This window comes from Chamaea fasciata, unplaced genomic scaffold (genome assembly GCF_029207755.1).
Source record: "Chamaea fasciata isolate MVZ Bird 193981 ecotype frontalis unplaced genomic scaffold, bChaFas1.0.hap1 SCAF_1, whole genome shotgun sequence".
Taxonomy (NCBI): Eukaryota; Metazoa; Chordata; class Aves; order Passeriformes; family Sylviidae; genus Chamaea; species Chamaea fasciata.
This window is the reverse complement of record NW_027094086.1, coordinates 53,633,780-53,656,161: the sequence shown is the minus strand read 5'-3', so window position 1 is coordinate 53,656,161 and position 22,382 is coordinate 53,633,780. Positions and strand designations below refer to the sequence as shown.

The 22,382-nt window shown below is 41.1% G+C and overlaps 1 protein-coding gene across 3 annotated transcripts in view; it reads right to left on the bottom strand.

Moving 5' to 3' along the window:
* LDLRAD4 (low density lipoprotein receptor class A domain containing 4) overlaps positions 1 to 21,080 on the bottom strand; it is a 283,546-nt gene extending 262,466 nt beyond the window's left edge. For all 3 annotated transcript variants that reach the window (XM_066183939.1, XM_066183930.1, XM_066183948.1), the window contains exon 1: positions 20,947 to 21,080. The gene's annotated coding sequence lies outside the window, so the exon portion shown is untranslated. The remainder of the gene's footprint in view (positions 1 to 20,946) is intronic.
* Positions 21,081 to 22,382: the final 1,302 nt, after the last annotated feature.

The window sequence follows — 22,382 nt, the reverse complement described above, 5'->3', positions numbered from 1 at the left end:
AAAGAAATAAAAGAATGGAAACTCAAAACCCACACCTCTTTCCATGAGCTTCACAGTCTTGATCACTGCCTTTCTCTTCATAACATCTCCAGATTTAAGACAGACATTTCAAGAAAATACAAGATAATCTATTACCTTTGTACCACAAATTTAAATGAGACGACATCCCAGTCTGAGCAGCACATCCCCAAAGCAACTCCTGCCTCTGCAAATTTATGCAAAATTATTTCCAGAGATTACTCATGTTGCTGTAGATTAGAACACTGCACTAATATGCTTTTCGACTGCTTCTCTGGACAACAGTAGTTTTGCAGAAGAGTCTTCCATTCCAGGTTCAAAAGAACACACCACAAAAGGAGGGTTTATCAGATTGCATCCAGACTTTCAATCAGCCATTCAGCAAACGGGGACACACAGCAAGTGGGGGCTGCAAGTCTGAAACAAACAGCAGCAGTGTCAGACCAGACCCCAATCACCTCCAGTGTTATACAGTAGATGAATGATGTATTTTTCTGAACAAAGGCATTTTGCAATAAAAGGGACTCTCTCAGAGCTCATCTTTCACAGTTCCAGCAGAGTAGTGATGTTAGCAGCATATGTGATTTTAAATACAATGTCTATTCTTTCACGAATAGTTAAAAAAATAGATCTCACTGTTAAATCTTTCCTTTAAAACCACAGATGGAACCACAAGAAGTGAGCTTGTCCAAACTCATTTACACTAACTCCCACTCCACTCCAAAATGCAGCCCACAGAGGATGTCTTTAATGCTGTGTAACAGCTCCTCCTCTCCATTCCAGAAAAATTCTGCAGGTAACCCAAGAGCCTTCCTGGGGTTTTGTACCTTAACTGAACATGACGTTTACATGTGATTTCTGCTACAAATTCTTCAAGCTACCTCCTCTACAGCACCCAATATGCAGAGGAACATGCTGAGACAGAACTGCTGTTGCTCTTCAGAATGAGGACCAGAACTTCGGTTCCATGTTTTGAGGTCTATTCACACCCTGGTAAGAATGCTCTGATAAGAAGCATTAGCACAGCAGAAATGCTGGGGAGTGACCTGGCTCTTCTGGGGAAAACATAGAGATAAAAACCTAATATTCTGTATAATAAAAGTCTGTATATCATTCAGATTGTTATCACATATTGCAGTGCAAATAGTCATCTTTGCAGCAAACCAGCACAAAAACCCACCACATTTTATCACAGAAAAAAGTAGCATCAGAACCAGATACAGATGAAGCCTACCATAAAACTGTTGTGCCATGATGAAGTCTGAGCTCCTCATACTACAGATCTAAAACAAACACATTTGCATTTGAGGGAAGCTCTCAAACTCAAAAATAAGTTTGAATTTTGTAAGGATTATTATATATTTGGACCCTTGGATTCTTTAGTTATCTATTATTAGGTGGAGCTTAGTTGTCAAGACAACAGTTTCCACTTCTATGAAATGCTTGAACTGTCAGCAAAATGTAACAGCCAATACGAAAAGGTCACCAGACTGGTCATGTCCTTAGCCAGGAAATATAAGAATATCTCCTGAGGGTAAGGCCAGGCTGCCACCACAACAATGGCAATCCAACACAAGGAGACCTGGATGTTTCTGAGTGATCCACCCAGTAGAAACAGAAGGATTCAAGGAGCAATCTACCCCACACAAGATGTGCTGCCCTGCTGGGCTTTTGTGCAGTGCATCACTACAACAGCCACTCCAAAGCAAAGTACGGTGTGTGTAACATAACTGATGAAAGTACACGTTTCAATAGAGAAAAATTGGATTTTACACATCAGAGATATCTTAGGATACAGCAAAAAAACACCCCCAAAAACACCATAATGCAATGAAATCCTGTTATCCAAGAACTGACAGTCAAAGGAACACAGCAGTTAGGTACTGAACATAGTCCACTGCAGAAATGTGGACAAAAAGGGAACATGCTCCCAAAATTAGGTCAAGCCTGATATCAAGAAAGAATGTGATTAGACACTTAGAATTCTTTTTTTTTTTTTTTTTTTTACTATATGATGTAAGCGTGATAGTAATAAACATATTGCAAAACAAGCCACACCCAAAATCTATAACTCAGAAGGTTCCTGTATGCCCACAAGTCACCACTGGGAAAACCCTGCCAATACCCAGTTTAGTTTTTGTAAAACCAAGTACCTTAGGATCACATGTTTTCCTTACACTTTGTTTTTTTCCCTTACAATAAGTATTTTGTATCAAGAAAAAAAAATAGTAAAAACAGACACAGCAGACCAACATAATGAAATAATGCGATATCCTCTAAAAGTCCCAGACTCGGACTCTTCACTGTGTGACTGTGTGCACACAGACAAACAACACACAGCTCCTTGGCAGGCAGGTATAATGTGTTCCCTCTTACTACTCACGCTCAGCTTTACATGAGCCATAGGTTGAGACAACGGCAGAATCATCTTCCCAAAGCACTTTTTCCACCCAACTGGTGTTCATTCAGCACAGGGGAAAAGGACAGAGGGAAGGATACTCAAGGGCAACCATGCACAGAATTCTCCAAAGGACTGAGAGTCAGCTAGCATTAGTCTCTTCACTTTAAAGATCCATGTGACTAAATTTTTTCTTTATATATAATGTATGCCTCCATGCATACACAGCTCCCCTACACACTCATCTCCTGCCTTTTATCTCCTTGTCTCTCTAAATAGACTCCAAGAGAAAGCAACTGTACCCTAACCCCAACCTCAGACGCAATCCTTCCCCTCTGATGGGATCCTTCATTAATACTTGCAGTACTCAGTCAGAACTTTTTTTTTTTTTTTGCAAGAACAGCTGGGAATAAAACTACCCAAAAGTATCAATATTAGCACTTGTTAACTCAGTTTGCAGGGAACCAGAATAGCTCAGTGGAGAGGGAAAGGCAAGGGGAGAAAGGAAGAACAGAACATCAATATACAAATAACCTCCTCAGTGTGTCATCCTGAGGGATACGTGGGGAAGTTGTCTGGCAAATTAGATAACAGTCCCCTTGGACAACAGGCACTTCTGTCAAATTAGCATTTCCAGGGATGAAAGAGTACTGTTGCCTCCACACCTAAGTTGCAACAGCCCCTCAGCTCAGTGAAGGCATCAGACACTCCTTTGCCAGATTTAAATCTTCTGACCTTTCGTTTTTAGGCACTATGCTTTTATTTTTATCACACAGGTTATTCTCAACACATGGAAAAGCAACCTCTCTGATTTCTGAACCAATCATGTCTTTGCATTAAACTGGGCCAGTGATAATCTATTCAGAAACATTTCTCTTTCTTTAGGTTTCTATATTTACTTCCAACCACAGGTTGAAACCTACACATCATCAGGAAGGTTACAGTCGCCTAGCTTGTTGTTGTTCTTAATTATCATTTCATATTAAGACTTAGTGAATATAATTCTCTTTTTTATTGTTGCCAATAGTCATTGCTTCTTTAAATATCTTTGATAATACATTGTAAACGTCATACAAAAACTCAGCATATCAACATTTGACATTGCATTATTTTTGATACCTAACAATAAAAAAAGGTTCTTAGATTGCTCAAAATATTCCAATTCCTAAGTCTGAGCAATAAACAATACTGTCACGTGACACATTCCTGTGGTCCTGGTTTTAGAAGAGAAATTTTTTTCCTTCTGAAAAGTTAATCATCCTGTTTTGTATCTGGCATAACATACAAGAAAATCAACAAGGTCTGTGAACATTGCTAAAATTACACTGCTAACATTTCCCTTTCAAATAGCCACAATAAAAAGATTATCTATATGCTGGGATCCTTCTACTAACCTTAAGTTAAAGCAGATGGTTTTTTTCTTACACACACCCCAAATCCCAAAGTACCAAGATAAGCACTCCTAAAGCTTTGTACAGCGCAAATCTTCATGTGTTCAATAGCTCTCTTCACATCAAGAGGACTTATATTTGCACAGACACAATATGCAGTCACTTAAAACATAAGGACATTTTCCCCCTCACAGACATGAACAGAAGTTCAAATTTGAATATATCCCACACTTTCAGTTACAAACACAGACTTGGGTATAAAAGGAGAATCCGTATTGAAAGTAGTCAACACGTTTTCTTGGTTATAATCTCACTTGAGAACCGTTCTCTTGCCAATGAACACAGCCAGCCATCAATACCAGCAACAGGGCTCCTGCAGAGTTAGTACCAGTAAATTTGCTTTCCTGAAAATCATATCTGGGAAGTACTTAATTTAACCTCAGTCATCTGGTAAGCTAGAAAAAACTGGGAAGGGAGGAAAATCATGTTTTAGAAAAAAATAAAATAAAATACACAAAAAGCACTGATCAAGGAAAACACTTTACTGTGTATTTGTTGATAATCACATTTCCATCTCTTCTACTCTCCCTGTCTTCTCGACAACTGTTAACCTGGAGTTAGGAACAGGAAGAGGCCCCTTGAGAGTTTTATGTTCTCTTTTTTAATGCAGAATTCAAACCACAGGACCAAACTCTTCTCTTGCAATGAAATAAGCACTGCCTGTTAACAATTCATGTCTGACCCCTTCTGCAATTTTTAATGAAAATGAGAGCAGAGTTGGTGGCAAACAAGTGGCAGAGTTTGCCACTTTTTTGCCATCATGGCAAAATTTCTTGCAGTAGGAGGATGACATAAAACCTCTATCCCACACAGAGCCCAAAAATTACCTACTCAAGAAGGCCATTTAAATATTTACAGAGTCAAATACGGGCCTGATACACAGGAAACTCTTACTAAGCTCAGATTCCCAAGGTTTGTAGAAATGGATTGAAAAATAGTCTGAACAACAGTGACAAGAAGATCTAGAAGCCACCTTGGTGGTTCTGGGTGACAGATGATAGTCAAGACCAGTGCACTGGTTTCAGCAGGGCTAGAGTTAATTTTCTTCACAGTGGCTGGCATGGGGCTGTGGTTTTGATTTGTGATGAACACAGGGCTGATCATACAGAGATGTTTTTGTTGCTGCTGAGCAGAGCTCATACAGAGCCAAAGCCTTTTCTGCTTTTTGTATGCCATGCTGGTGAGGAAACTGGGGGTGCTTGGGAGGCTGGGAGGGGACACAGCCAGGGCAGGTGACCCAAACTGACCAAAGGGATATTCCAGACCACATGGCATCATGCTCAGCACACAGAGTGTAGGAAGAAGGAGCAAGGGGGAAAGCAGGATGGTTGGAGTGATGGAGTTTGTCTTCTCAAGTCACCATTGCACGTGATGGGGCCCTGCTCTCCTGGAGATGGCTGAACACCTGCCTGCCCATGGGAAGCAGTGAAATCATTCTGGGTTTTGCTTTGCTTGTATGGACAGCTTTTGTCTTCCCTATTATTTGTTTTCCTGTCTTGATCTCAACCCACAAGTTCTTCAGCTTTTACCCTTCTGATTCTCTCCCGTCCCACTAGCGGGGGAGTGAGGCTTTTTGGGGTTAAACCATGACAACCAGCCAGCCTAATTAAATAAGAAGGGACAGGAAATGGAGTCTTATTCCTTCCCTAAACTTTTGAGACAGCATGAATCTAACAGCCACTCATGCAAAAAGAAGAACAGCAAGTAATTTTTTTTTGTAAAATTATTAGAAGCCTCTGCAATATATACTTCATGTTGGGTTGTTTTTTGGGGTTTTTTTTTAAGTCCTTGCCACAGTTCATAGTGGATTTAGTGGATTTCAAATATTCGTGAACTTTCACTTCAACTTCTCTATACAGCTAATTAACATAATTATATGTATCATAAGCATATTTGGAGTTTGCATTCTCCATACTTCTCTACCCCATTTTATCAGTAATTTTCAGTTATATGGGATACTGTATTTGTACCATTTACCTTTTACAGTCTCTCTAAAAAGATGATGGAAAACATGAATAAAACACATAACATTTTTATTTAACGTTAACAGATAAAATTCTGCTTTCAGGTAGGTATCATCATGAATAATTGCTCCACAATTATTCTTAATTACAAAAAATGCAAAAAAAAAAATTTAATGGCCAGCTCTTTGCAGGACTGTTTGACACTACAAAGGGAATGCAGTGTTCACAGCACAGCCACAAAACCAGTACAGAGGAGGCTGCACAAGGGTACTCACTCCCCTTTAATCAACCTCTAATCTGATGGTTTTACATTCTGACACAGTTTTGGTGAACACAGACATACCTAATTAAAACATGACTTGTTTATCCAGCAGCACATAAGGTTTTGACTGTAAAAGTGATGTTCACAAAACAAATGCATCCTGTACTATGTAATTTGCTTTGATATGAAAAACCTTGAACAAAAAAATTATACTGTGCCAGCAATCAGACAGCTAAAATGAAATGTAAAAGGTGGCTAATTGCTTCAGCAATAAATAGCAAGTACTTGAAAATAAAGTCAGTGTTTTGGTATCATCTACCATGTCTAGTAGGTCAGACTTTGAAGTGATAACTCACTGCTGAAGTCAGACATTGTGTCCATCCTTAATTGTGTATTTCAGGTTTAGCCCCTGCTGATCCAAGTTGAAATGAGCCTGCTGGATTTGATAGCGTTCAGGCCTGTCACATGGTCCAGCTCACCAAAGAAACTTTCCAGGCAAAAGTCATTCTTTTCCACTAATTTTCTAAGCTTTTTTTTGCCTTTTTTTTTTCTTTTTTATTTATGTAGCATAAAGGCTATAACACAAAACAATGCCAAAGAGAAACCACTCAGCATAAGGACTTTCAGATATCTATGTAGATCCCTTTTTTTATCCTTATTCTGAGTATCCAAATACAAAGACAGGACTTAAAACTCCACCAACTGAGAGATCCAAGCAACAGGCATTCCAGAAATTATTCCAGAAAGATGTACCACCATTCTACATTCCCTTTTTATCATTAGGTGGTAAAACACTACCTTGGTATACATAAACTAAATTGGATAAGGCAGTACAATTTTATGTTAATTACTTCAGTAGCTGTCAAGCACATAATCTTCTTTAGAAACACAGCACTTCTGCATCACTGGATAGGAATATTTAACGACAAGGAAATCATACTCATCCACATACATGAAGTGCTGGAAGAAGGAAAATACTTGGCTAACAGGACAAAGACCTGACAGAGCCAGTGCTATGCCCTTCAGAAGCAAAACCTCCTTTGGTTTTCTGTTAGTCTCAATCCTAAGTGAACAAAAACATTAAGTGGGTTCAAAATGATTCTGTAAAAATCTCCTTCCATTGAGCCACATAGGATTAGCAGCAGGTAAAAAGAACTGGGAAATCAGCAGTAGGAGACACCAAAAAAAAAAAAAAAAAGTTAAGGTCTTGCACAGTATCTGTACATGTAAGAAATTAAGAAAAGAAGATTAATATTTCTGGCTATAGAGTCAGACAAAACACACAAGATAAATCAGGAAGACGCCTCATCATTTCTATACATTAATCTATTCTCTTACATGGTAAAACAAATACAAAGAGGAGTGAAGCAATGGAACAAAATGAAGCTACAGAACAATTGAGTTTTAGTAATTTCTCTAATCAAGTTCCAAATTTGCAGTGGAAATGCAAAGAAAGTTAAGGCACTTTAAAAAATTCAAACCCAGAACAAATAAATAAAGAAGTTATTCCCCAAAGAAGTTATTGGTTCTTCTCAGAAATACTCCTGCAGATCTGATTTCCATCAGAAAATCCAATGCATCAAAACAGAAATACGTTCTGTAAAGTACTCTTTTGATGACACCAATAATAACATAAAAGCTGAAGCAGGCATTTTTAAAGGTAGAAATTTATAAAACTTCATCGCTTTATGACTTCTCATTCTTTTTTAAATTTTATTATGCATGGTATCATACAAGTCTAAAGAATGCATCAATCCAATGCAAATGTAATTTTTGTGGAAAACTACAAAAACGCTTTTTTCATTATGTTTTAATCAAGTTTTGATCTTGTAAGCATTACAGCAAGATGTAAAATCCCCTTCTCTACAAAAGTTAAATCAAAGTTACTCAAACCAATCAGAGTTACCTCTGAGAGGACTTCTATGTTTTTATAAGGTGATAAGGAAAAGACATTTATTTTATTTAACAATGGATAGTAGCCCTGTGACAAAAGGAATACAAATATACGTAAATTCGTATCAGTGAAGAACTGTCAGCTGTTTCCCTTCTCCAAAGGGAAACTATAATATTCTTTAATTATTTAGAACATCTCAAGGAAATAAAAGTGTTGCTTACTTTAAACACATGCAACAGTTTTCAGATACTCATAATATGCTCACTCCCTCCCATTTGCAGCTGGAGTTTAGTCAACTTTGCTCTTTTTTGGCGCTTACTTAGCGTCCTTAGAAGTAAGATTCTCTTTTTTCATACTTTTTTTCTTCCACTTGACATTTACTGCACTTCTGCCCAAACAAAGCAATTCAAAACATATGAAAAAACACCGAGTTTCGAAAATTAAGATCTAAATAACAACTTCTAGATTAAAAAGTACTTCTTCAGAAAAGCCTTAGTCCTGCTACTGCAGATTGGACTAGAAGTCCAGAAGGTTCCTTCTGACCTGAATTATTCTACAATTCTCTTTGTAGCATTAGAGGATGAAGCAAAAGTGAGTACAGTTCACCTCTTCAATCTCTACACTCCTCCATGGAATTGTCCTGATTTCACTTCTTTCACCTACTTTTTCAGCTTAGAACTGCTAATATGCTCACATACACACACCCCTCAAAAAAAAAAAAAAAAAAAAGAGAGAAAAAAAAAAAGAAAAAAAAAGCCTCTAGTGTGCAAGAAAGCATATTTATTTTCTGTGCCTTGTTTAAGATCTGTTTCTCACCTGTAGTTAGGACTGGCATTGACTACTAATTATTCTTCCTTGAAGTTCACGAAGTATTTTATCCATGTTTGCTACTTTAAACAACATCTGTCAAAATTTACCAAAATCAGTAGACAGCCCCATGTTGGCTTCGATCCATATTCAGAAAAAGCTGTGACAGTGTTTCAATCCCCACCAAAATCCATGTGAAGCTGCATGTAAACTCCCTTGCAAGACACGGATAAAGATTTACTGGATCCAATTGTACAGTGGTCTGAATATACATTTGCATTTATCCACATTAAATTCACTAGATTGCCTGAACAGAGATTAATATAATTGCCATCAACACAAAACATCCTTTTCATCTAAATTTGCATTTCTCCCGTTATTTTGTCCCCTTCTTAACTCAAGTCTGACTCACAGACAGATTAGAAATTAGATCAACCTAGAATTTACAACAGCGACTTGGCCTCTTTGGACTACAAAAAAGACCAAAACAGTGGGATAGAGTGACTGGAAAAGTTAAGAAATCAATGACAGTCAGTCCCAATGTGCTCTATTTCACCTCAGTATGAATGTGGAGTTTCTGAAGTTTACAGAGCCCGTCTTCCCACAGTATATTTCCAGCACAATTCCTGGAGCTCTGATTTTTTGCTGAGATTACAAATATCTAGAACATGTTATGTTGAACACTGTTAACTCCTTAGTCCCAAACAAGCACTTCCACGGAAGTCACGGAGTGCAAGAACCACCTGGTTTATTCTGTGCAGCCGGGTAAAGTGTTTACTGTGACAATTCCAGCTCTGCCCACAGCAGGAGGAAATCCTCACACAGCCCTGTGTGCTAAAATAATACCCTAAAGCAGCAGCAGCATGATTGGATTTCCCCATGGAGCTCAGGTCACCCGGGCCCTGAGTCTGCCCTGCGATCCCTGGGATTCCACCAAGCACCTGTCCTGGTGGGAAGGCCAGAGCCACCTCCCAGCAAAGCTCACTCGGAATTTGGGAGCGCAGCACCCCGAGGTGGATAAACAGATCAAACCCACCGAGCCACAGGCTTCCTGACATTCTCCAGAGTAGGGAGGTTTTGGTATTAATTTGAACGGGGAGGAGAGCTGGAGTCTGCTCTGCAGAAACATCAAGTCAAATAAATACGTCATTAAGCTAACTAGCTACAGGATTGTCTAGCAGATGGATGACATCTTGGTTGCTAGTGGAACACTTTTCTATAGCCTTGTTTGAGGCAGACACATATGGCTCTCCCAAGCATTGATGCAAGCTCCCAGATGGACTAGATCATTGCTGACACCTTATTATAAATCCTAGAGATGAAAGAAGGGAGCACAATTTTTGAATCACAACACAGGACTCTAAAATATTCAGGCTTCCTAAAAATCAAATTTACAACAGAATATATTAACTTCTTTATGTTCAAAGAAGCTATTTCTAACCAGGAACAGAAAATAGGGCAAAATGCTGCATCAAGAAAGACTTGAAGAGCCTTGAGGAAGCTTAAAAGACCAGAAGATCCTTAATGTAAATGTATATCGTAACTACATATATGGAGTTACAAATATTACAGTTCTAAGGATGCAAAAAATTATCTGCTGTGCAGCTGTTACTGACACCAAAGCGCTTCCATCTGGAATTTCTTGACTGGGGTGGAAGTGGAAAAGAAAGAAGAGGAAGCCATTTAGACATTACAGATCAATCTCTGAAATGTCTGTACCCTAAAGGACTACCAAGAAATAAAAATAAAAATAAAAAGTAAAAGAGAGATATCTAGCCACAGGAGAGCTACCAGAACTATGGGGAAGACTGGGAGATAACAGAACCAGTGGCACACAGCATTTGACTTTTTGTAGGTGTCAGGGACACCTGAGAACATCTCAAGTACACAAGGGTACTACAGTACATTTTGCACATCAAGGTGAGAGGCAGGAAAAAATATTCTTTTGACGCTTTTACACCATGAAAAGAGACTATCCTTAGCATCCATAGGAATTTTGACTCTTCAACTTACCCAAAGGAGAGACTCAAAGTGCGGGGAAGATGACTTGCTACATTTCTTCTCTCTCTGCTCTGCCATGTAAACTAAGAAAGTTACATCTTGAGACTGTTGTAACTCTGTGACAAAACTTTTCCATTTCAAAAGCAAATCAACACTCTGACTCTGGGAATAGGTCAAGGACTCTGTACATTTATGAGAGAGATTCTTAAGCTGCTAAAATTTATCTGCCTCTACTGCAGTGGCCATAATCTTAATAAGCAGGCAAACATCTTGGAACAATCAGCTAAATGTGGGACAGCTAATATAGCATAACACTGCCTCTTAGTTTTTCAGACAGACAACTGTACTTTCAGTATCTTCAACCATAAAAGAATTCCAATGCATTGAATTCAGAGTGGCTCCCAAGTTTTCCTTCACAGCTCTTAGTGTGGCTGTTGTCTTATTGACCAATTGAAAGTTCAGAAGATTTTTCTTACAGGGAGAATACAGCAATTCTTGAATTACCTTATAAAATACAATATTAAATTCTAAAAAAAAAGAGAGAGATCTTTTCCTAAATCTCTACCTCCATCACATCATGCAGCTCAAGAGAAATATCCAGGAAAAGTCTCAATTTCGTAAGGGTCACTTACAAAAGAGTGTGGGAAGAACAGAATGTCCAGCTCTGCACACTGCACCTGCAAATACCTCAACTGGACAGTTCCTCTTCTCTGCAGCACAGCTCCTTCTGGGAGGCAACTTCAGCTCCCTTCTTTGTCAGCTCCCTGAAGAATATATGTTTCACTGGTCATTTTAATGTTTTGGAATATAGAAGCTTCAGGATATTCTTTCTTGTATGCAAGTCTTCCTATGCAAGACACAGGGAACTGCAACTTACAAACCTCTGTGGTAAAGGCTGACATGAAAAGGAGTAAATTAAAGACTTTAGGCAACAGAGCTTTGCGTTTTCCTGAGGTGCTCCATCAGATGAACTCCAAATAGAAAAGAAAGGGGAAGAGAGGTATTAACTGGTAACCACAAAAGCATGACAAAACAAGCTCCAACTAGAACTAGACAATTTCTGGGCTCTTAAAGCAGACAAACCCCATAAAACTCCAAATTTCCCACCAGCTGAAGGTTTTAAAACTGTCAAATAGAACTATTTTTTTTCCTTAGTTTTAGTGTTTAAAAGTTTCAAAAGATATATACAGAGGATTGCTGCAGGTCCCCAAATATGAGGTGAGTCCAGGAGGGATTTCTGCAGCCCCTGGCTTTGCAGCAGACTTCTCTTGCAGGCTATCCAATGAAACCACATGTTCCTACAAACACAGCATCCCTGGTCACAAAGTAGGATTCTTGGCAGTTCATCTCTGTGAGAGGACCATGAAAACACCAGGCCTCTGACCAAAACAAGTTCACCAGAAATCAAAGAGAGGTTGTGTCTCATTTCATTTTGGTCAAAGTCTGTCAGGTCTAAAATATTTGCAATGAAACATCCCAGTTTCAACAAACTGCCATTTTCTGTGTAAATTAGGTCCACTGGAAAGTTTGTAATGAGGTTGAGGTCCATCTAAGATGTCTCATAATAGCAGCATCATGAAAACTGATCAATAACACGTAACACGGAGGAAAGTTGAGATAAATGAAGTATAGCATAAAACACTGAAGTTACAGCATGGTAAACATCTATGTTAAGAGTCTCTCAGTCAAACACAGATAGGTTTAGATCACTGTAATTTAACTTACATTCTGAATTACATCCTCCATCAGATAAGAACATTAAATGACCTTTGATTGATTCAAGTTAAATATAAAAGGCTCTTCTGTATTCAACAGAGCATTCACACACAAGTTTAACATACTCTGACATACACATCCTGACTCGACACTTCAAGTGATTTGCTCTGCTGTCTCCATGTAGACATGATTAAAGGCTTTTATCTCCAATTGCTAACAATACCCAGGGGAGAACAGGGAATGGGAAAAGGCAGAGTGTGTTGCTGGTTGCACATTCAACTGAAGAGAGAACTCAACATTTCCAAAGACACTTCCAGAATACCTTGCACACCTAACTCCCACTCTGCACACTAAAGAGGTTCTCTTATTCCTCTCCATATTTCATTTAATTACTTTTGGTTTACTCTGGTTTTAGGTAATTTCAAAAAAAAAAGTATGAATCATTAACCAAATGCTTTTTAAACTCCTTAATGTGCATTATCAGCATTAACACATCAGCACTGTAATATTTCTTTCTTGAAATTTACCTATTTGCATAGCCACTCCCTATGAGAAAAACGAGACCAGGCTACATAGGTTGTTGGGGCTTTCTGCTGTAGAAACTTTACATTATTCCAGCTGTTTTCTTTAAAAGGCTGGAAAGATCATTAGAACAGAACAGTGATGTTCACCTACAGCTGCAAGTTAGAATCATCATCTCTGTAGCCACTGCCACTCCTCTTGCAATTGAAGAGAGGTTTATCTCCCTAAGTATTGGTACATTAATCCCTACACTAAAAAGTTAGGCCATTATTGTTACCAATCTAATAAGGCACTGTAAGAATAAAAATATTTGTAAAATGCTTTCATGAGAAAGCTTTGCCATAAGGTGCTAAGTAGAACAGGTCAGATAAAGCACACATTTGACAAACACTGGCAGTATTTCTGTTCATCAACAGATGGTTGCTTTTTTAAAAAAAAAGTATTATTATAAGCTAAGTGAAAGTAGCCATCAAACAGTACCTGTATTCAACATTATGCAAGCTGCTTTAATTGGAGAGATGGATCACATGTTAAGAGCTTCCCAATTAAATAAGGATAACTCATATTTTAAGACATTTTAAGTGAAAATAAAGTACTTGCAACAAGCTAATCTCAAATGTGCTGTTTCTAAAAGCCTGCTAGAAAGGTCATTACAATAGCAAGAGGAACGTGAGAGGGTGACAAAACCAGAAAACATCTGTGTTGGAAATATCCACAGAACTCTCTTCCACCTCACTTCAAATACTTATATGAGTTTGATGAGGAACTATAATCAACACAAACCCTTTTGAAAATAAAACAGCTACACATGAACTGCACTAGCCAACAGACGCCATTAGACAGCCCAAGTCTAACTTTTATATGATCAGGTGCAATCTCTAATTTAAGAGTACTGAACCTTATCTGCATGCATTTCTACAAACATTCAATTTAATGTTGCTTAGTACTAGTTAAGGAAAACCTACAAAACTAGCCATCCACTGAGGTGAAATTGCAAGGGAAGAACACACACCAATGCGGTATCTCACCCAAGGCGCCAGTTCAACACTTACGGAGATTACGTTGGGTTATTTTTAAGCTTTCCTTCCATTTTCTCTCCCACGCCTTCTGCTGTGCTCCTCAACTCTGACCAATGGGGCAGAAGCCAGAGAACTCAGTTTTGCCTTTGGAAAATCCCAAGAAACCACGGCAAACACCCAGGTGACATTCTGTATAATACAGGCACTCTACGGATTAGCATCACTTCACTCAGTAGCTAATGGTTGAGCAGAAGCAGAAAGTGAAGCAACACCATTTACACCCAACAGTTTAAGGAATACTGTTACATCTAGGCAATTACATATACTAAGTACATCCCAACTAGATACAAGACTAAGAGACTCATATTTAATTCTAGCTTCATGTGTCATTAACACCTAATGGAATGTTCAGAGGTGTTTACAAGTCCAGAGCAATAATGGATCACTCTTAATTAATGCACAGGAAAAATTTCATGAAAGTCTCAGTGGAAGAAGGCAGCTGTTAAAAGAGATTGCTTCATATCTCAGTCCCAGACTGCCCCCTCCTTTCCCTCTATGAAATGGAGAACAAGTAAGTTACAGGTGTGAGAAACCAAAATAACAGGCTCGGCCACACAACACAAAGAGATAATTAAGAAAGTGTCACACATTTTCTTTCCAATAATCTTTGAAAAGTTGAAGAGTGGAACTTGTGTTTAAAAAACAGAGCACTGTACTGTTTGAAGATGTTTCAAGTACTGGTGCTGAAAATTGAAGACAAAACACAGTGCCCTTATAATGGCATATGCTAGAAAATATGAGTCAACGCTCAACACTTATTTTAGAACTCTAAGTACATTTCAGGGTTGATCCAGAAGAAAACACTATTTTCCATTCTCTTCTCAATATGAGAGATTCTAGATCTTATTTTATTAAGCATTAACATTTGTTTTAACAGAAACCCTGAGAGATTTCTTTACTGTCCTCTCAAATCACAACTTAAATACACTCAGTGGGTCCAAGGTTATGACAGAATCATTCAAACCTCAAGGTATTTCTCATACTAACGTGCAAAAAAAGCACATCTTCCCCAAAGGTCAGTATACCTTTTACAATTTCGGAACATAGAAACTAAATTAAATACTGATTAAAAAGAATTTAAATCTCCAGACTCATCCTTTTCAGGCAATACAAATTCACTATCATGACTACATTTTTTCGGAAGCAGATTTATTACCAGTTTTTAACAAAAAGTGTAGCAGGGTGTTTAGCATGGAAGAAATCAAAAACACCAGCAGATGGAAAGACAAGGACATTCCAACAGACACTTCATCAACCTGCTCCATTCTCATGTGCAGCATTTCAGCACTGTATTTTTCTAGGCAATATTGTCCTGCCTTTTAGAACTAATCCTAAACACATGCTAGACGAAAAATGTGGGTACAATGTCCAACACTCTCTTTTTGTTTTCCCTGTCCTATAGACAGCCAGAAGTCAATGTCAACACAGAGAAAACTTTGCAAAGATCCCCACACAACTGGCAAAATACATTTGTCCTCTTATCCACTGCAGCCAGCTTGAAGTCCAATGAAGTCAAATATTTTCATTTCTCAACTCACCTCAGTGAAACCAAACAAAATGAAACAGGAGCATCTGGATTTCGATTTAGTCCTACCCAACCAGACTCATCAAGTAGGTGCCACTTATTCTAGTGAGCAGCATTCCTCTAAAGAGGAACAGTTCTCCAAAATGGTGAAATACACAACTGAAACATGTACTGAAAAGCAGGTAACAAGCATACATTAATGCAAATTTGGCCATGTGCAAAAAATACTTCAATTAGTTGTTGTTTTTTTTTATTAAAAAATTATTTTCAGTCACATCTATCAACCCAATGCCTATTTATAAATTTGTCTAGAGAGGACTAATGCTTTTTTGGGTAGGTAAGGGAGAGACTAAAGCCGGGGAAAGATGTTGAAAACTGCCACGCTTTAAATGTCTGAAATAATGTTCAGTTCAGTACGTAACTAAGTTTGCTCAGCCAACCTTTAAGACTAAACATCTGATTCAACATAAACCAATATATTCTGGTCTTGATGGCACTCTTATGGAAAAATACCTCATCTGGATGAATGATTCTTTTAACAGTTATCTAGCCACCAGAGAGTCTATTACACCTGCAATTCTACTTAACATGTAGCAAGATGTAAGCTCAGCAGCATCAGGCAGAGCCCCCACCACAGGTTTACACTGAGCAGAGGTGTTCTATCCCTGCCACGTAACTTTAACAGCTTTTCTGTGTGGATGCTGGCAATTGTTGACTTGCATTGTCCCCCAAATTGTCTAGCAACATTTTCAAATGCTTTTCAGTTTTAGCAGATAATAAAACATAAAATCACTATCATATCCATCCTCTTTTGGTGCTCTCCTCAAAAAACTCACCCCCCCAACTCATGAACTGCACTCCTAAAAAAACTGTACTTCTGTGAGAACACAGCTCTCCCAGTTTGAAGGATCCAGACTCCTGCTCCCAGCAAGTTTTCAAAATCCTGTGGTAAGGATTTCTGATTGGTTCCTCTGCAAAACGCAGACATTAAAAATAAATTCTGGGCGTGTTTGTGTCGCCTTCCCAGCCCTCTCCCCACCACATGCACCTCCACCCCCAGCTCCTTTGCTGGCTTTCATGCAGACTTGTGCCAGACATTCGGCATCCTCATTAAGTGGTGTCTGGCAACCTGCCTAAGCTTTAGTGGGTTCTGGGAATGCCAATATATTAACCAGAGGACTTTTTGCATACCCTGGAGAGATTTTTATTCTAGAAAAGTCAACCATTTGGCACTAAGAAAACTTACTTCAAATCTAGGAAAGCTCTCCACTGGCAATAAGAAGGAAAAAATGCATTTACATTCCTCTTAAATTCTGTCCCCTACCTGAATGAAAAGTTTGATGTAGAGCAAGATCATTCAAACACAGTTTAAAAGGTCGATGTGTTCTCTGTAGCAGAATTTTAGAGAAAAGGACAATAGATACGAACAACACAAACACAGCATAACGTCAAGAAAATTATTCATTTTCAGTCCCTTGTCTCTTGTGACCAAAATAATCTTAATCAGGAAGATTAAATTTACCAATTATTATGCTGAGTGATAATGAATGGTGATATAGGTGCTTGAAAATTTCCATTGCTTAGCCAAACAATAAGGAAAAGCATTTAGTAAAATGTATCTACATTTAGCATACTGCAAATACACTAAATCAAAGCATACATTACAGAAATGCATACATTAAATAAATATAGATTATGAACACTGAGACATTCTGCCAGCATGAAATACAGGACACACTGTAATGTCATGCTCTTACTCACCTGCAAGCATTCTTTCTACTGCTGTCCCCTTGGAGTTACTATTATTCAACTGACAGTCTCAGAACTAAGCAAACACAACTCTCTAAGAGAAAAAAAAATCACATTTCTTTTTCAAATATGAAGTTCAAAAGAACACAATGGAAAAAAGAAAGGCCTGTGGCTTTCCTTCACTTGAATATTCTGCCCCCGCAGCACATAGAGAAAGTTAAAGTACACTGGACAAATGTGTCATTTCAAGATCATTTCTTCAGGCTTGTGTACCCAGAGAATCCAATTCATTTCAAGAAGTTAGTCAAGTAATCTGCCACCATATAGATATCACTACCCATTATTATTAAAAGTTTCTTCAAACTGACATCTACTTCAAACTCCTCATCTTTCTCTGTGCAAAAAAATTGCCAACTTCCTGACATCACCTCCAAAACACCACTATCCCTTTATAATGGCCAATTAAAATCAGACATTCGGCAAGAATCAATTAAAATCAATACCATTTAAATGTTTTAGTGTACTAAGATTATGTTTGGTGTGAAAGAAATTTTTAGCTATCTAGGCTGCCTTTGCTTAGATATCAACCTTCTAGGCAAGACAGCTATTCTTAAAAATAGCTGTCAACTGAGAAAAGAAAATGTATATGCATGAATCATTTCACTACAGGGTTGGATTCCCAGCAACTGATGCACCACTGTTCTGGCACCAGTGCCTCTAACGAGCAGCTGATACTAGATTGGTGCCATTGAAGAATTTCACGGTTACCACAGAACCAATCTGCAGAAAAATTCATCTCCAAACTCCTAGAAGTATTTGCATTCAGTAACTGGCAACGCACTTCCAGGGAGCTGTTTTGAACCATGAAAAACCAGACAGGGGGAAAAAAAAATAACTTTTCCAAGACCACTCACAAGTTAAATGCAATAACCATGACTCCTGATGCAAGAGTTGTTGGACAGGCGCGCACTTTTTAACACTTCATTTCTCTTAGAGACTGTGCTAAGTTTAAATACTTTCAAGGTATTTCTCTATTATTTCAATAATTATTTACTTCTTTCTGGCACATCATATCCACACTTGGAATGTATTCCAAATTATTTCAGACAGTGTCATTGACATAAAACTAGTTCTTGGGTGGAAAGGCAGCACTAGACAGGCTGCTGCAGGGCAGCTGAAAAAGAACTAAATTTTGGTCAAGATAATCAGAGAGAAAACTTTCAGTCCCCTCTTCCCCACAACCCCCTCTTGCAAAAATGCACCTTCAATGCAGGGAAAACTAACAATTCCTCATTTCAAGTCTCACTTTAATGGTTTGTGCAAAGAAAACAGCATTTTATCTACTTAAAAATAACAAAAGGCCAGGTTAGTTCTAAAATCCTAGGTTAAGCTACTGCCCAATGGCTGTAATCTTACCACATTTAATACAACTGTGCCTCAATCTTGAATCTCAGCTTCCTTCTACTTCCACAAGTTTTCTTGTAACAAGTCTAAGGTCCTGAAGACTGAAAACTTCACTGCCTAGTGCCTGTAATGTTTCAGTTAACAAAAACCAGTGATCTGATATATTGTTTCTCACGTTGTTAAATCATTCTGCCTTACACACCGATCACCACTTAGGCTCACTCTGGCATCTGAATTTACTGGAGAATATTGATACGCCTTATGTGTATGCAACAATGATCTTCACATGCTGAGTTGGAACTAACTGTCCTGGTATAAACACTGATTGTACAAAAAGATGTGCTCCTACTTCTATACACAACTCTAGAGAGTTGACACATTCCAATTTGAGTTCTCCTCATGCTGGTCACTTTGTGTATCACAGTAACTTAATACCTGGTGCTAAAATGCCAGTACAGATATAGATGTTCAGATTATCATCTCTATCTCAACTAATATGGACAAGGGGATGTTGACAAGGCTGCTTTCTACCAGTGCACTGGTTTTCCAGCAAAACTTCCCCTTTCATTTACAGCCACTCAGCCATAATATTTAGATACACACTAATATATTCATTAGTGGAACACGTGTGCACCATGCACATTAATTCTACTCAAGGACGCATCGTATGAGAGAGCTCTGGATCATTGTAAAGAATAGGTTTCCCAAAACATTTACCTATAAATGAAACTGGAAAGCAGAATTGAAGTTTTTTCTAACCAACACACCCAGGAGTTGAAGGACCAGCAAGAATGCTGCCCTTACTTAGGCAGCATTTATGTTTTTACCTCATCTATGACTACCAGTAATTGTCCCTCGAGCTTTCTTACTGGCAAAAACTCTCTCCCTTTTTGGCCAGCATCAGATTTATGATGCTGGAGATGCTTCACTCTTCGTGCTACGTGATGCACCTTCCCAGTCCACAAATATTTTAATGCAGGATGGTTTTGGTCCGGAAGCACAGACAAACCTCTTAAAGGAGCTTTCCATCCTGACAAGATGTCTGTGTTTTTAGATGAACAAACTTTGCAAACAGTACTTCTAACACCACATAAAATTATTCACCAGATTTTTGTTCTGCTGCACAACTATTTGCTATTCAGAAAAGGTTCTGAATCCCACTAAAATCTGTATCATTCTAGGTGTTAAGATCACCCAAGAAACAGAAGTTACTTTTTTGCATTTTGCCTGCTTCCTGTTTGTTCTTTACTGAACTTAAACCTACACACAACGGTGTGTTTGCCGCTTCAGCAAGCAGCAAACCGTAGCCTACGCATAACTACCTACCCACCTACATGACAGAAAACCTGGCACACCATTCAGAAATTTGGGACGCACATATTGACTGCAAACAATGCAGGCAGGCGTCTGATACAGGCAGGCAAAGCCAGACTTGTGCTAATAAACTTTTTTTAAGAGAAAAAAGGGCACTTTATCAAATATAGGTCACTGGTGCGTGAGCCCGGCAGCCGCACTGCCGCTTTGCCTTCCTGCGAAAGTTGCGCGCCCGGCGCTGGGCGCGCACCGCGGCCGGGCATCCCCGCCGGGCTGTCCCCACGGGATCGGGCCGGTCCCCGGCAGCCGGGCTGTGACACCAGCCCTGACCCAGCGGCCGCACGGAGCTCCGGTAATCACCCTGGAGCAGCCGGAGAGGACGTGCCGCGCACTCCGTGCTCCCCAGCGCCCTGCCCGCCGCCGCGGCTCCGCAGCCCCGCTCGCCTCCGCCTCTCCTGCGGAGCCCCGGGGGTCTCCCGTCCGGGCTGCCGCTCCGGCGGCTTCCCGGGGCAGGACGGCGGCGGGCGGCAGCGGGGCTCCCCGGAGCCCCAGCCGGTCCCCGCTATCAGCGGGACCTGTCACGCCCCGGCCGGCACCCCCACCTGCCCCCAGGTGCCGGAGGGACGCGCTCAGCCCGGCCCCGGCGGCGGCCGCGGGGTGCCGGGCACTGCCCCCGCCGCGGCACGGAGGGTGGGCGAGAGCCGCCGGAGCCCCTGGCAGCCGCCGCCTCGTCCCCCGCACGCTCCCAGACCTTCAACTCGGGCCTCCCGCACTTTCTCCGGCACTTTCCGGCGCGGCGCCCCCCGGCCGCCCCCGGCCCCGCCGCGGCGGGCAGCACTCACCTCCCGCCGGCCCCCGCCGCTCGCCCCCGCGCCGCGCTGGCCTCCTCCGGAGCGCCTCGCCTCCTCCCCCTGCCTGTCTCCGGCAGCCGCTCTCCCTGCGCTGAGGCTGTGCCTGCCTCCAACTCATCCCCAGCCTCTCCTCCTCCTCCTCCTCCCCCCCCGCCCTGCCCGCCCCGCTGGCTGCCGCCTGTCTGCAGCGAGTCTGGCTCCGGCGGGCGGGCGCGGGGGCCGCCGGCGGGGGGGCGGGCGGAGCGGGGGAGGGGAGGCGGCGCTCCCGCCCGGCCCCGCAGCCCACACTGACACCTGCCGGGTGGATGTGCGCGGCTCCGGCTCCGCGGGACCGGCCCCGACAGCGGCGGGGGGCGCCCGAAATGCCGCCCGTGACTCGCCTTCCAGGAGAGAAACCGAATGTGGTTCAACGAGGGCAAGTGCAGGGTCCTGCACCTGGGGAGGAATAACCCCAGCACAGGCTGGGGCTCATCTTCTAGAGAGCAGCTCTGTGGAGAAGGACCTGAGAGTCGTGGTGGATGACGAGTTGACCGTGAGCCGGCAGTGCCCTTGCAGCTAAGAGAGCCAATGGGCTCCTGGGGTGCATCGGGAAAAGTGTGGCCTGCAAGTAGAAAGAGGTGATCCTTCCCCACTGCTTGACCCTAGTGAGGCCACATCTGCAGTGCTATGTTCAGTTCTGGGCTCCTCGTTACAAGAAAGACAAGGAGGTACTGGAGAGGGTCCAGGAGAGGCCCCAAAGACCAAGCATCCCTCTTATGAGGAGAGACTGTGGGAACTGGGCCTGTTTAGTCTGGAGAAGACTGAGGGGGGACCTCATTAATGGAGGTAAATATTTCAAAGGTGGGTACCACGAGCATGGTGCCAGACTCTTTATATGGTGCCCAGCACCAGGACAAGGAGCAGTGGCCGTAAGTTAAACAGAAGTTTCACTTCAACATGAGGAAGAACTTCTTTACCTTGAGGGTGGCAGAGCACTCGAACAGGCTGCCCAGGGAAGTCATAGAGTCTCCCTCTCTGGAAACATTCAAAATCCACCTGGAAGTGTTCCTGTGTCACCTGCTCAGGGTGACCCTGCCTTGGCAGGGGGCTTGGGCCAGATCATCTCCAGAGGTCCCTTCCAACCCTAACGAGTCTGTGAGCTGCTCCCTTAGTGTAGGAATGGCCCCGCTCAGAGACTCGTGGCAAGGAGGCAGCCCCAGTGTCCACGGGGCAGCGCCACCACACACCCACCAGCCCTCAGGCAGCTCCTGCCCCTGCACCTCTGTAAAGGTCAGGACCAGCACAGGGTGGGGAAAACAAACAAACAAAAAAAAAAAAGTACACTTTGTCCCGTGCAGAATAAGAAATTTTTTAACTTTTCAAAAAATGCTGCAAGACAGGAAAACCCAGTTCACGTCACGGCCCAGCAGGCAAGAACCCGAGGCAGC